Source organism: Rhinolophus hipposideros (genome assembly GCF_964194185.1).
Source record: "Rhinolophus hipposideros genome assembly, chromosome: 5".
In the NCBI taxonomy this organism is placed as follows: domain Eukaryota; kingdom Metazoa; phylum Chordata; class Mammalia; order Chiroptera; family Rhinolophidae; genus Rhinolophus; species Rhinolophus hipposideros.
Window position 1 is genome coordinate 90,250,919 of NC_138051.1, and position 14,098 is coordinate 90,265,016.

Genomic DNA, 14,098 nt, shown 5'->3' on the forward strand with positions numbered 1-14,098 from the left:
AAAAGTTGCCATTTTAGCCATTTTGTAAGTGTACACAGTTCAGTGGCACTGAGTAAGCACATTCATACTGTTGTGCAACCATCACCACCCACCATTTATTTCCACAACATTTTCATCATTCCAAACAGAAACTGTGTACCCATTAAACACTAACTCCCCTTTCTCCTCTCTCCTCAGCCCTGGGAGTAACCTTTAATCTACTTTTTGTCATTATGAGTTTGCCTGTTTAAGGAACCACACGCGGAATCAGACAATACCTGTCCCTTCAGTATCTGGCTTAGGTCACTTAGCACGTCTTCAAGGCTCATCCATATTGCATCATGTGTCAGAATTTCATTCCTTCTTAGGGCTGAATAATATTCCACTGCACATAGGAGCCAGATTTTGTTTATCCATTCATCTTTTGATGGACATTTGGGTTGTTTCCACCAGTGCTGCTTTTTAAATATTAAGAGGATGTATGAATTTGGTGGAGCAATTGTATAGATGGAAGAGAATGAAGGATAGACTCAGAGTCTGTCACTAACTCCCCACGTGATCTTGAGACGCTTTTCAGTATTTTCACTTACAAAATTGAGGAAGTGAATTAGAACAGTGTTCTCCAAATTTTGAGGGGCCATCACCTATAGTAAAAAATAGATTTTTCATTATGACTAAGTTCATACAAGCCCACACACACAACTGAAGTAAACGTTGCACAAAATAACATTTACCCTCCTATGTGCAATGCATTCCGGTACTTTCTATTCCATCGTTTTTCATTTAAAAAAAAAGAAGGATGCTTGCAACCCCTAAATTGATTTCACAATCCATTTAATGAGTGGCAGCCCATGCTTTGAAATGCCCTTATTTTAGATTACCTTTTCCCCAATTGGTCTTCCTTTGGATATGTTAAGTGTGCCCCCCCCCAAAAAAAAGTGTCTTTAATAAAGTGTGGGAAAACATCTGAATTAGCTCACTACAAACAAGTTAATGGGCTCTGTTTCCCAAACGTACTGACCTTGGAAAACTACACGCATACTCAAAAGCAAAGTCCTAACATATCTGGAAACTGTTCACTGTAGTACTCATTTGGGGAACACTAAACTGGGTGATTTTAGGTTCTTTTCTGATCCAATATTCAATGCTACAGAACAGTAATTCTCAAAATGATTTTCCTGTTGCACACGACGGAGAGGGGCAAATACCGCCCCCCCCCACCACCACAATAGCCATGGTCCAACGAAGGCAGTAATTTTAAATATCGTATCTGACTACATGTATAACAAATACATATATATGACTATATATGCATAAATGTAAAATTAATGTAAGTACAGATTTAAAAGAAAAGAGACTGTATTTGTAATGAAGTTTTAGATTCACAGCAAACTGAATGAAGAGTCTCCCTAGCATACACAGCCTCCACCACTGATATCCTGCATAATTTTATTAAAAGCCCTTCTAGTGATTCTAATACCCCACTCTTTGCCCCCTTAACGCAGTTGTTAAAACCAAAATTTTCAAGATTAATTGAAAAATAGCTCAATAGTCTAGCACACTGACGTCAGCTGATTTTTCTCAAATTTAGTATCATTCCTACCCCTTTTCAGAATATTGAAAACATCCTCACACGTTGCATGTTTCCACCCAAGTAGTCCATTCCACTTAGCATGGACAAACCAATGGCCAGCAGTGCTCACCCTTTTCAACAATCTAACTCTTGCCATAACACATGTGACTATACAATTGCACTGCACCGTTTTGATAGTTATTTAGAGCTTCATTTTTTATACACTTGGGTCAACCTGAATTAGGTATATTCTGATGAATCTTCACTGCTTATTCCTTAACAAAGTTTTGTGTCTTTAACCCATTTTATGACTTCAGTGTCAAATAAAGGACGGTAATTACATTTATTCATTTTCACGTCACAAATATTTACTGAGTGTGCACATACTGGAGGTTCACGCCAATAGTTAGAGAGTTTTTTAAAAGAATTAACAGATATGTTGCTTTAACAATGACCAAACAACATATTCAAACTCAAAGGTTGGTTAAGCCCTTCTCAGCTCTCCCTACAGACATATTTTAAAAAATAATAATAAAAATTACACACAGAAATGATTAGAAAGATGACTGAAGTACGGCCATTTATTCCCAAGGATGACAGAATCTTTAAGCAAGCCTAGAGAAAAAACAAAACAAAACAAAACCCCAATTAATTCTAAGAGTAGACTTCATAGACAAGGCAAGCTCTTTAATATTGTGAACTTTGAATTAATTTCTTTTTCTTATTAAACAGTCAGTAATAACGTCTGAAATCATAAAGCTCAAATCACAAGTTTGAGAAAATATGATTCTCCCCACTCTACATTTACCTTTCTATTTTGTCTAAAACAGAGGTGACCTTTTTGTTCACCTCTCTCTCTCTCTCTCTCTCTCTCTCTCTCTCTCTCTCTCTCTCTGTCCCCTCCCTTAGTCAGTCCCTTCTCATTTCCCTCTCAGCGCCTTCCTCCATCCCCATGAGGACCCACTCAGCTTCCTCTCCACCCCCTCCCCACTCCAAGTTCCAGGGATTTCCCTCCCGTTTTCTTTGTTCCCTCCTCTCAGACCTTCATCTCCACGGGCTTGATCATCTGTATATAGCATCCTCCTAACTCGTCCCTCCATTGGTCCTGCCCTCATTATGCTACAAAACCTGCCTTTTAAAAAGTGATATGCCATCCTTCCTTTTCCAGGCTCAACTCTTCAACTAGTAGATACTGAAGAACATTTCCACAGAAGACAGTGACCACAGGTCCCAAATTACGGTGGAAAGAGCTCAATCTCTGGAGTCAGAATAGTGAGACCAGGCTGGCTCAGATCCCAGCTCAGCCACTTGCGGGTTGTGTGACCTGCCATTTGCAGGCATGGGAAGATCGCTCTTAGCCTCAATTCTCTCAAATGTGAAACAGTGATAAAATCAATCTCATTGGATTCTTGTAAGAATTAAGGCATCGCATGTATGGTCTCTTTTATACCAAGCCTGGCACAGAGTACGTGTTCAATAAATGAGGTCTTCTGCCTCCCACCCAAAATCCAGAGTGATTTAGGGTCCAAAGCAGGGGGACTCACTATATTTAAAATTCTTTCTAATCTTGTAGTGCTAAAGAGTTTACATTCATAGTTTATGTCTTAGAAGTCTGAATATTGGGTGGAAATAGATTTTTGTTTAATTGCATCAAAGAGTCGTTTCCCAGAAGTTCAGGTTGGTTTTCCTATAACTTTGACTTCAACAATCCTGATGACAGAATATGCCACATCTAAGAGGTGGGGGTAGAAAGGGGTGGTGTTAGAAAGAGAGAACTTCAAAGGGCTTTAATGAGAAAAAAATTCCATTGGCATTACCATATGTCCAATCCTTCCTTTCTCAAGATTAGTCTCTTAAAGAATTGGGAGGAGGAGCTGCTGGAATGAGGGGTCCTGGCTAGTGGCTAGTGGGGCCTTGGTGTTATCTCCAGAATATCTTCCACAGAACCCATGGCCTGGGGCACCACCTATATGTGAGCTCTGAACACAGACTTTTAAAGCACAAAGAATCAAGACCTACATCTTTTAGCAGGTGGGGAAGGATCACATTGGGGTGACTTTCTTCTACGGGGATGAAAGTGAAAACACTAAGATTTCCTGGGAGAGAGAAGCAAGATGTGGAGCAGGGAGGAGATGGGCTTTGTTCCCATCAAAGAAGAATGTGGGGGGGTAGGGGGGACTAATGAGTTACTGCCAAGAGATTTAAACACGGATTATGAATCTGGTAGAGAATGAACACAATTGACTGTTTTGGCCAGCCTGTGGTGAAAACTTTTCCCATTGTGATTAGGGCAGAGTGAGTCGGAGTGCCTTACCTTTCAAGTGCTCTGTTCTGCAGTGAGTGTACAGAGGGAGCAGAGGGAGGCTTCTTTTCAAAGGAATAATGAATGAGACAAAGCGGGAGAATTCCTGGCCAGCACCACCTTAAGCACATTTGCATTTTCTATGGCAGCTGCAAAATGTATGGTCCTCTGACAATATTTGGTGCCTTGCAGTCAACAGCCTGAAATTTATAACCTTTCCATCCCCAAGTAGCCTGATGGGTCTCTTAGGCTTCAGGAATGACCCGGTCCAAATTTGTGATACCCAGAGGTACAGCGGGGCCTTGGCAGACAGATGGGGAACTATAAGGAAGGCCAGAAGAGCCAACGCTGCAAAATTGCTAAAATATCTTTAGAGGGAAGGGACACAGAGCAGAGCTTCTCCCTCCTCCTCCACTGTCCTTGTGACAGTAAAGGGGAAGAGGGCAGCCAATTATTCTGGCATCCCTGAGCAACTAGCAGACAACGTTTTGCACTATTCTCATAACCTTCACTATCTTCGTAAGAGGAATCATTGATAAGTATCTTTCGAATAACACCTGTATGCAGCTTCTGTTTAAAGCACAGGGAGTGAAACTCAGAATCCGGGTTTTCTCTAATCTTAAATCTAGTGGAAATTACAGAATATCAAGTATAAAAAGATACCTTACAATGCAAACCCATATATACAAGGGCCAAATTAGTGTGTGCAAAAAACAAAACTACACATTTATCAAAAGAAAGTCTGGCGATGGTGAGGAAGGAGAAATTAACACACACTGATTACCTGTGGGCCAGGCAGAAGTGCTAAGCATTTGATACATCCTTTTGCTTAATTTAATACCTGTAGCACTCCTTTGAGATAGGTATTCTTATGCCACAATACGAATGACAAAACGGAGGCTCAGAGAGGTCAGGGAACTTGTCCAAGGTCACACAGCTAGTGAGCAGCCCAGGTGAGGTTGTAACCTGTGTGTCTTTCTAAGACACTGGGTGTTGCTCTGGGCCTGATTTGATGGTGGTTGGCCTGCAGGAGTTAGGATGGAGCCTGGGCGCCCTTCAGTCTCAGTCTGTGTCAGCACATGTGGGGTTCTCAGGTCTCACTCCATCATATACGCTCTTACACAGGAGCCAAGGGTCAGGGAGGCATAAGGACCTGCCCAAGGGCACCAAAGTTCCTCAGAGACAGGGCAGGGCAGGATGGATGCCTTGTCTGACTTCTGTCAGACTTCTTGTCTGAGCAGGATTCTGACATACAGAGAGTAAGGGAGAAGTGGGGAAGCCAGGGCCACACTCTGAGAGTTTGAGATCTTTACCCATTTTCCTGCTTCCTTGCTGATTTCCCCAGACTTGCCTCTTCCTCCTGAGGACTTCACAGCTGTTGTATCCATCCACCTGCAGGCCCAGCTGGGGTCCACTCCACAGCACGTGCGGGCAGACCTAAGGCTGGGCAGGGGCCTGGGGGCCCAAGGAACGCCCCAAAGCCAGCCAGAGCACTACTCCAGTGGGTGACTCTGCTGCAAAGTTTGGGGGGGGGGCCTCCTCTCCATGTGCCTCAGTTTCTTTATAAGCAGAAAAGGGGGTGTGTGTCAATGTCTAACTCAGAAAAATCCTAAGATAAGAAACTCTACTCTCCTTATAGTCAAAAAAAATTTTTTTTTCACTCAGAAGCCCCAGTTACAGAGGGGAGAGGGAGAGAAGAGGAGGAGGAGGGAGAGAAAGGAGGTAGAGAAAGCTGCTAAAATTCTTTACTTGTTTTTCCTTTGAATGTGTTTTTCCCCATTCACTTTTATTCTTGCCAAACTAGATTGGGGGGGGGGGTATACTGAGGGGGTGTGAGGGCTGCTAAGTTTGTCAGAGAGACATAGGTGGAATAAGCAAGCTGGTAAACAGACTTCGACCAAAACTTTCCATTTACAAGTAGGTAAACACACAGTGAACATGTCTCAACTTGGACTATTGTGATTAAGCAACTCAAACTAAAAAGATAAGGATTTAAAAAAAAATGTGTAAATGGCTTATGGATGTTTTCTCCAGATGATTTAACAATCAGAAGTTAGCAAATAATGTGGAATGTCTGAGGATTTCTCACACTCTTTCCACAAGTTTCACATATATGTCAGTCTCCATGATGGTTTGACAAATAATGTGACATGAGCCTCACATAAGAAAAACAAAAGGTTAAGAATGTAATCAGAGACTCTGGCCAAAAACATGCGATTCCACAGAACAAGGACAGCAGTCTGGCTCTCCCGTGGAGACAGATACAAAGGGTGGGTGTTGCTCTCCATTAATTCAATGGATAAACAATAGGGGGAAGGTCTGGATGATTTGATGGATAGCTTTTAGAAATGATCTGCTTGGCAAAACACTGCAGAGATCGTTTTATTCACATGGAAGGAAAACGCAAAGATGTGTCACTAAAATAAGGGCGGTAATTACAGGGCAAGATTCAAAAAGCTGGACGACACAGAATGAAGAGTAACTAAATTATTATAGTCTTATCACGATCTTGAAATCTGGACTTAACCAATTGCAAGAAAAGAATCTGACCTGCCCTTTCAGAGCAACAAAGCCATGCGTATTTTCCCTCACATTTTGTTTCCAACCTATCCTGTGAGCTTGGAGAACAACAAACACCACTTACAGAGTGATATTCCTATTTCGTTACAACTCAATAGACTTAGAAACAGAACATCTCAAGAGTTAGAAAGGCTGACCTTGCCATTCTCCCTGCAAAAATGAAATTCTTCAGAGGATCTTGGCAGCTGATTGTCTAGCTCTGACAGGCATCCCCAGGGATAGCCCGCTCACCCACAAACTCAAACATTTACCCAGCTCCTGTTAAGTGTCTGGCATGGTATTTGATGCTATTCTCTTAGACCTTTCTTTAATTAAGCTTAAATCTTTCTTTCTATAACTTCCACCCAGTCGAGCCAAATCTCTCCTGGCTGATGGCTGGCATGCTGACCTTCTGATGGTGTTCTCGTCCAAGTCACACATTGCCAGCTCCTCCACAGATGCCCTCGCCAGCCAGATCGCTTTCCTCATTATCTCAAAGTGCCCCTTGCATCTGGACAGAAACTTCCTGGTGAGGTCTGATCTACACTGAAAGTGGGAATTATGGCAACCATGTCACTTGTCCGAATATGTATCTTTTATTACTATTACTATTTACTACCTAAAACTACCTTTTGACTAATCTAATTCACTGCTAACATACAGTAAACTAATCCTTCCCCATTCTATCTGCCTCTAATCTTTTATGAATGATGGGATCCGCTGTCCAATCTAATTGTATCACACCTCTACTTCTTAACGCCCCATCCCCTTTAATCTATAAAATCCAGAAGCATTTCGTGTAACCAGAAGTTGGAGAAGCTGTAAAAGGCTTTTATTTTCTGCCATGATGAAAAATTTGCCAATTTTATACTGATGCAAAACAAAACACTTTCTGCCTGTTGTGTTCACATTGTACACTGTTGATTTCATGCATTTTGACAATTCTTTCATATTTCTAACAGGAAGATCAATTTCTGCCCCTTTGGGAAGGTGAGGAGTTTGATGCAGAATGCAGGTTAGCCCCACCTTGCAGACATTTCCCCATCACTAACAACATCTAAGACGCTCTGATCAGGCGTCTGCCAGGTCCTCCACTGGCGATGTGGAAAAGCAAATAACAGGAAGCAAATCTGCAAAGACCAAACTCCTACTGAGTCCATCAACACATCAACTTTCTAAGCAGGAGTGAGGGACACAAGAAGCTCTTTGTCATCCATCATCTCAGGAGTCAGAGCAACAGAAATTCACCAGTAGTAGATTTGAAATGATCCTAACACTTCTGCTGTTAGAATACAAACTAGGGACGGAGGGCACCCCAAGAGTTCAGAGGGGCTCCCTCAACCCTGAGTTTTACTCAGCACCTGAGTAAAATAGATATAATCAGCCCAAGCTGCTTAAACATTCAACTTTCAAAGTGAGTGTGAAAACAGAACGGAACTGGATGACTGGGCCCAAGATTCCTGCGATGTGCCTACTGTAAGTGCTCTAAGACAACAGGGGCTCTTTTCTGTTTACATAATGTGGGATTAAATGAGAATGAAATGTACAATGGACAGCATACGGAAGGCAAAATGCTGAGATCAAAAGTACTGTGAGACCAATTCAGAATATACAGCAAAAGTCAATAGATAATATGATCTGATAAGAAAATAAAATTATAGTCAACTAATGGATTTTTATTGTTTCTCTTAAAATGTATTCTTTTTTCCCAACTAATGGATTTTTAAAGTGCACCCTGTAAATGAGAACTGTTTTTTTATATATCAGTGACCCCCCCCCACTACAATTCTAAGCCTTTTCTATTATCTGTCTCCTCCAATGTTTTAACAAAATTATGTTTACATTTGCAAATACTATTATTAGAAAATCTTGTCATCCAATCCATATACATTTTACCACATTAATTTAGCATATCTTTTTCTACTTATTTAGCACAATGTAGCTTCACATTGATTTTTTAAAGTTAACATTCTTTAAAAAAATTACTCGAAGCAAAATGTTGCCATTTAAGCATACTCTTTCAAAATACCTAACACTTCACCTTTTTAAATTTAACTTACACAAGTAAGTGTATCGAACAGGAGGAGCATTTAAAAAACGATTTATGGTTTCCATCAAATATGTTGCTTACAGCTGAACATAAAGAGAGTAATAATAATACAAGTTCTCTAAGTCATTCTTTCTTTACGCTTGACTGAATGAAAACTTGCAGTGACACAACAATCTCACAATTAAAGTCCTTCAATGCAAGTTAAAACTGATTTTACTATGGGTTTCCAGTTACTCTGAAAACTATTATTAAATACACACCACTTTGAGTAACTGGAATGAAAGATGTCTTATAAGTTAAAAAAGTATTGGATACCATCCAAGCAATTGAATTTCTTGCTGTGTGCAAATTCAGCATTTTAGTGGGGGAATTAACAAGCTTAACATTCTGAGGATTTTCTAATCTTCTAATTGTCTAAAAGAATGAGCTCCCCAAACACCTCACCTTCCCTACCTCCTCGCCATGTAATCCTCCATCGGCCATTACCAGTTCACTCCTTCAGCCACAGCCTGCTTACCCTGTGAGAAATCACTGATGATTTCATTAATTCTAATATATATACTGACCACTCTGTGTAATTTCTATATCCTTAACAATATTACTCTGCTACACAGGCATTTAAAAAAAATTATAAAGAATAAGCCCAAAGCATATGAACAGGGCAGCAGGCAGGATAAAATAAAACCTTTTGCTGAATAAGCACTAAAAATCAGCCATTTTCGTTAAGACTCCCAATATCTGAAAGGCCAAATCTTTGGAGAGGCCGTATATTTTTGTGGCCTATTAAACTGCTCCAAAGAAGCAAAATGCAACATAAAAAGCTAAATGATAAGTTTAAGTGTCCAGTATTTTCTTTATTAAAAAAAAGGGAGAGCAACAGAAACTTTCTTGAAATGTTTTGACTCTGCAAACTTTGAAGTCATTCAAGAAATAAATCTTTAGACCTAGATCAGCAAATAACAGTCTTGTGGATTTTTCTAACTTTGTACAGGTAAGGCTACAATACTTTACACAAAATATAAAATATGCATTTTTTTTTTAGGGTAAAGATATGGAAACAACAAATGAAAGGTACACTGGGAAACAGATGTCCCCTCAAATGGTTTATGTACCTCTAAGCCCAACCGGGACGACCCATCAATCATACAGACCAGAGGCTTATATAAGACGCTGACATTTCTTTGGATTTACCAAAGAAGCACAGAATTGCTCTGGCTTCCAAATTAGGAATATTGTATTAAATTTCCCTTTTTTGAAAACTGATCATCCAGAAAACTATAAACCATACCGCTTGATTCATCGTAAAACCTGTTCCCACCTACGGTGAGAGATAATTAGAATGTCGTCTTCTGTAAACTGATTTTGGATTGGTGGTGCCTATCCCAGAGAAGTTATTACTTAAGATTCACATCCATAACTTCTGAAACAATCTGATGTCATAAACATTGTTATGGGTTATCTGCTATTTACAGGACATTAATCTCATACTGTAAAGCTTAAAAGCCCCCATTACAAATTATCAAAATCACAAAATTCAAGGTGGCCCACTGGGGAATTATTTATTTAATCATCAGACATGGAGAAAGATTAGAAAACAGGAGTTTCCTAAAATGTTGGTGGGAGTATAGATGGAACAGAGTGTAAACTCAGGAGGCAATTTGGCAATATCTCTGCCAAAAACATTAAAATATGCATATTCTTTAAAGAAAACTTCCACATCTAGGAAAGAGGGGCATATGTAAGATAACCATTAAAACAGGTAATAGGACTTTTCTAAAGGGGTATGAGCAAGAGACCTAAACATACCATCCTGTCTCCTCATTCCAGAGTCTGAAGGCTATACTGGCAAAGGTTTAGAGTCCTGTAGGAAGCTGACTCGGCATGGCCAGCCCAAGTTCCCAGAGCTTGGCCATGGGGAAACGACAAAGCACAATTGAATGCCATTTCCCAAAAACAAAACAAAAAGTTCCAAGAACTGTGATATCCAAATAGTGATGCCCCTCCAGCAGCTCAGCAGATACTACAGAGAAGTAGGTAAAAGCAAGAGGTCCTTATAATCAGCTCTTCAAATGTACTGTAACGGTGACAGAGACAGACGCTAAAGGACATCAGACAACTGGCTTAATGATTCAGTGGTTTTACTTTTCATTACACCAAAAATGACTTGGATATTTAAAATTGATAAAAATCGATAAACTCAACTAGTCTCTGTGTTAGGGACTGTTTCTGTAACAGAAAAGTTACAAAGAGGGCACCAAGCATTCCCATACATCCTTCGCCCAGTGTCCCCAATGTTAACATCTCCCATTACCATAGAGTGCATTTGTCACAACTAAGGAACCAACATTGGTACATTACTATTAACTAAACTGCACCGTTCCCATATTTCACTTGTTTTTTCCCTAATGTCCTTCTTCTGCTCCAGGAACCCATCCAGGGTCTCATATTATCCACTCAGTGCATCATGTCTCCCTAGTCTCCTCTGATGTGGAAGTTTCTCAGATGTTCCTTGATTCTGATGACCTTGACAGCTTTGAGGAGTGCTGGCCAGGTATTCCGTAGAATGCCCCTCCTTGAGGACAACAATTATTGTCGGATGTTTTACCCACGTGTAGACGAGTTATGGATTTGGGGGAGGAAGATAACAGAGGTGAAGTGTCAATTTCATGATGTCATATCAAACGTACCTGCTGTCAACTTCACATTGTGGATGATGTTATTTAGCTTTGATCACCTGGCCAGGGTAGTATTTGCCAAGTTTTTCCACTATACATTTTCTTTTCCATACTCTTTCTTTGGAAGTAAGTCACTGAGTGCAGCCATTCAGGGAGTGGGGAGTTAAGCGCCAACTGCTGGAGTGGAGGATTGTCTATATACATCACCCGAAATTCTTCTGTAGGGGAAATTTGTCTCTACACCCACTTATTCAACCGTTTATTTATATCAGTGTGAGCTCACAGATTTTTTTTTATATTTTGGGTTATAACCCAATACGATGTTATTTATTTGGTTGCTCAGACTGGCCCAGCTTTGGCCACTGGGAGCAATTTCGGGTTGGTTCTCATGTCCCTTTGACATGGCCCATCATTTTGTTTTTTGAACACTTCCTTTATTCATATTTATCAGCAAAAATGCCTTACTGAGAAAAGAGCTGTTACAGAAAAAACAGCGTCCCCCTGACAAATTCATGTGATTATCCTGGCCACTAGTACCTGAGAATGTGACTGTATTTGTAATAGAGTCATTGGAGATGTAATTAGCTAAAATGAGGTCATACCTGAGTGGGGTGGGGCCCTGGCCCAATAACGACTCTGTCCTTATGAAAAGGGTAAATTTGGACACAGACAGCACACCAGGAAAACACCATGTGAAGATCAGAGTGATGCTTCTACAAGCCAAGTAATGCCCAAAAAAATGCCGGCAAATCACCAGAAGCTACGTGAGAGCCCTCAGAAGGAACCAACCCTGCTGACGCCTTCATCTTGGACTTCTCGACTCCAGGGAGACTAGACTTCTCCCCTCCTGGGAGAAAATGAATTTCTGTTGTTTTAAGTCACTCAGCAAATACTTTGCTACGTCAGCTTTAGCAAACTAATAAAGGGCTAGTGTCACTGAGCTCTGCATTTCGATTAAAAACAGTTCACAAATACGGTATCGAAAGAAGCAGGTTCAAGGGAACATTTTAACAAACACCCAAAAGAGCATACCAGACACCAGAGGCACGAGTCTACATGCCACAATACAGAGCATTTTATTTGGACGGGAACAAAGTGTGGGGCAGCATTTTCAGATGCTTCATTTCCCCTGCAGAGTTTTCAGCCACCTGCAGCACAGTTAGGAGCGCTCCTTGCCAAGCACACCTGCAAGTACTAGCAATAACCACCCATCCAGCATAATCACCGTCTTCAATATGCTAAGTACCAGCTCCATGAGAGCCATGCACTTCCCAGGTGCCCCGCACAGCAATCCTGCAAGGAGCTGACAGGTGAGGTCCTGCATTCATCACAGGGGACCCAGCCAGATAACATCAAGTCAGCCTTTTCAGTCCCTGTTTAATGACTTGCTTTGTCCCACTTGCACCTTCCCTAAGTCAAGTCAACAAGTGGTTTGATAGCTCAGCATGGGAGCGGAATATCACATCATTATAAACCGTGCAAATATGGTACAATCATCCAGTATTTAGTATTTTCAGAGTTCAGATGAAAGAATTACAGTCCCTAGAAAAGACAAAGTGACTTGTTCTCACAGAATTAAGACACAGGAAGAGGTAGGTTAGAATCTGATATGTCATCTCACTCCACATCCAGTGATCTTTCTGGAGGTGGAATCCAAGCAACCCGCGTCAGTAAACACAGAAACTTTTTCCCCTCAGTCACATGGGAGAAAAGGAACAAGAGGTGACAATACAGGAGCAGGGAGGTATTCATTTGGAAATTATTTTCATTAGAAAAGCTCTGGTTCATCTTTATTTCTATGCCTATATTAAAAAATCAAATGAAGTCATTAAGCTTAGGCCAGCTCAGAAAGCCTCTCGCCGGAGTATGCATTCTTCCTGCAACCCCCAGAGCTCCGCTATAATCCTTCAAATTATTAAATAATTACTGCGTTTCCCTTGGGGTCACACTTGGCAACAAAATACTGGTCTAAATGAACCACTGATAGGACCCAGCGAATAACACTTAAGTTCTTGACTTCTTAGAAGCAAAAGGATATGAAGTACTTCCAAGGTACAAGCTGGGGAGGAAAATAAAGGATTTTCTGTGGGATATGGAGGGCAGGGGGAGTAGAATGACAAAGGAACAAGAGAATCTGGAAAATGTTCCAATAACTAGTGTCATCTCCTCCCCCACTAACCTTGAGTATCAGCAATTCTCCACTCCAGCCCTAGTTCCTTTCCATTTCAAGAGTGGCTACAGCCACAAGAAGAAAACCAAGCATACGGCTCTGTCCTTCTGGACATTTCTACAATGTTGGCTAGGCTGCTTTGGAAAATCCCATTTTATCTCCTACTGCTATATGACCTCAAGTTGTCATTTCCAATAAAGTATGCTTCCACTGATTGTTATGAACATAGACAAAAACTGCTACAACCGTTTTCCCCCTTCCAAATCTTTCAAACCAACTGTAGTTGCTATGTAGGGTTATTTGTTTCTAAGGCAACAGCGTACATCTAAGTACTAATGGCCTGTCCTTTTGCCAGGCAACAAACAGCCTTGTGATGCAACTGCACCTGTCTCCCTACGCGTTACTATGGAGACGCTCCAGTTGCTATGGCTACCATCACGCTAATCGCCTAGCAAAGGCAGACATACAGCAATCTTCTCAGAGAGCCCAGCTGTTCCTCCCCGTCTCTTGCTGAAGACTGATTGTCTAGGGTCTGTGATGGAATGCTTCTCAACTGAAATGCACAAGAACTTCACTAATGCCATTTCAGAGGATCACTCTGTGCTCCTTTCTGCAGAACATAAGACTAGAGGAAGAGTCTGCAAAGCAGAGGACTATACAACTGCTGAAGTCTATGAATTCACGCCATTCCTCACTGACATAAACTTGTTGTCCAAGGATAATTTCTCTTAACTGGGTGGTTACAACAGAAACATTTCTATACATTAAAAACATATATATTTTTTTGTAG

General features: G+C 40.9%; 1 protein-coding gene across 6 annotated transcripts in view; it reads right to left on the reverse strand.

Moving 5' to 3' along the window:
- Positions 1 to 14,098, reverse strand: part of FOXN3 (forkhead box N3) — a 364,292-nt gene that overhangs the window by 152,174 nt on the left and 198,020 nt on the right. The gene's annotated exons all lie outside the window — the stretch shown is intronic.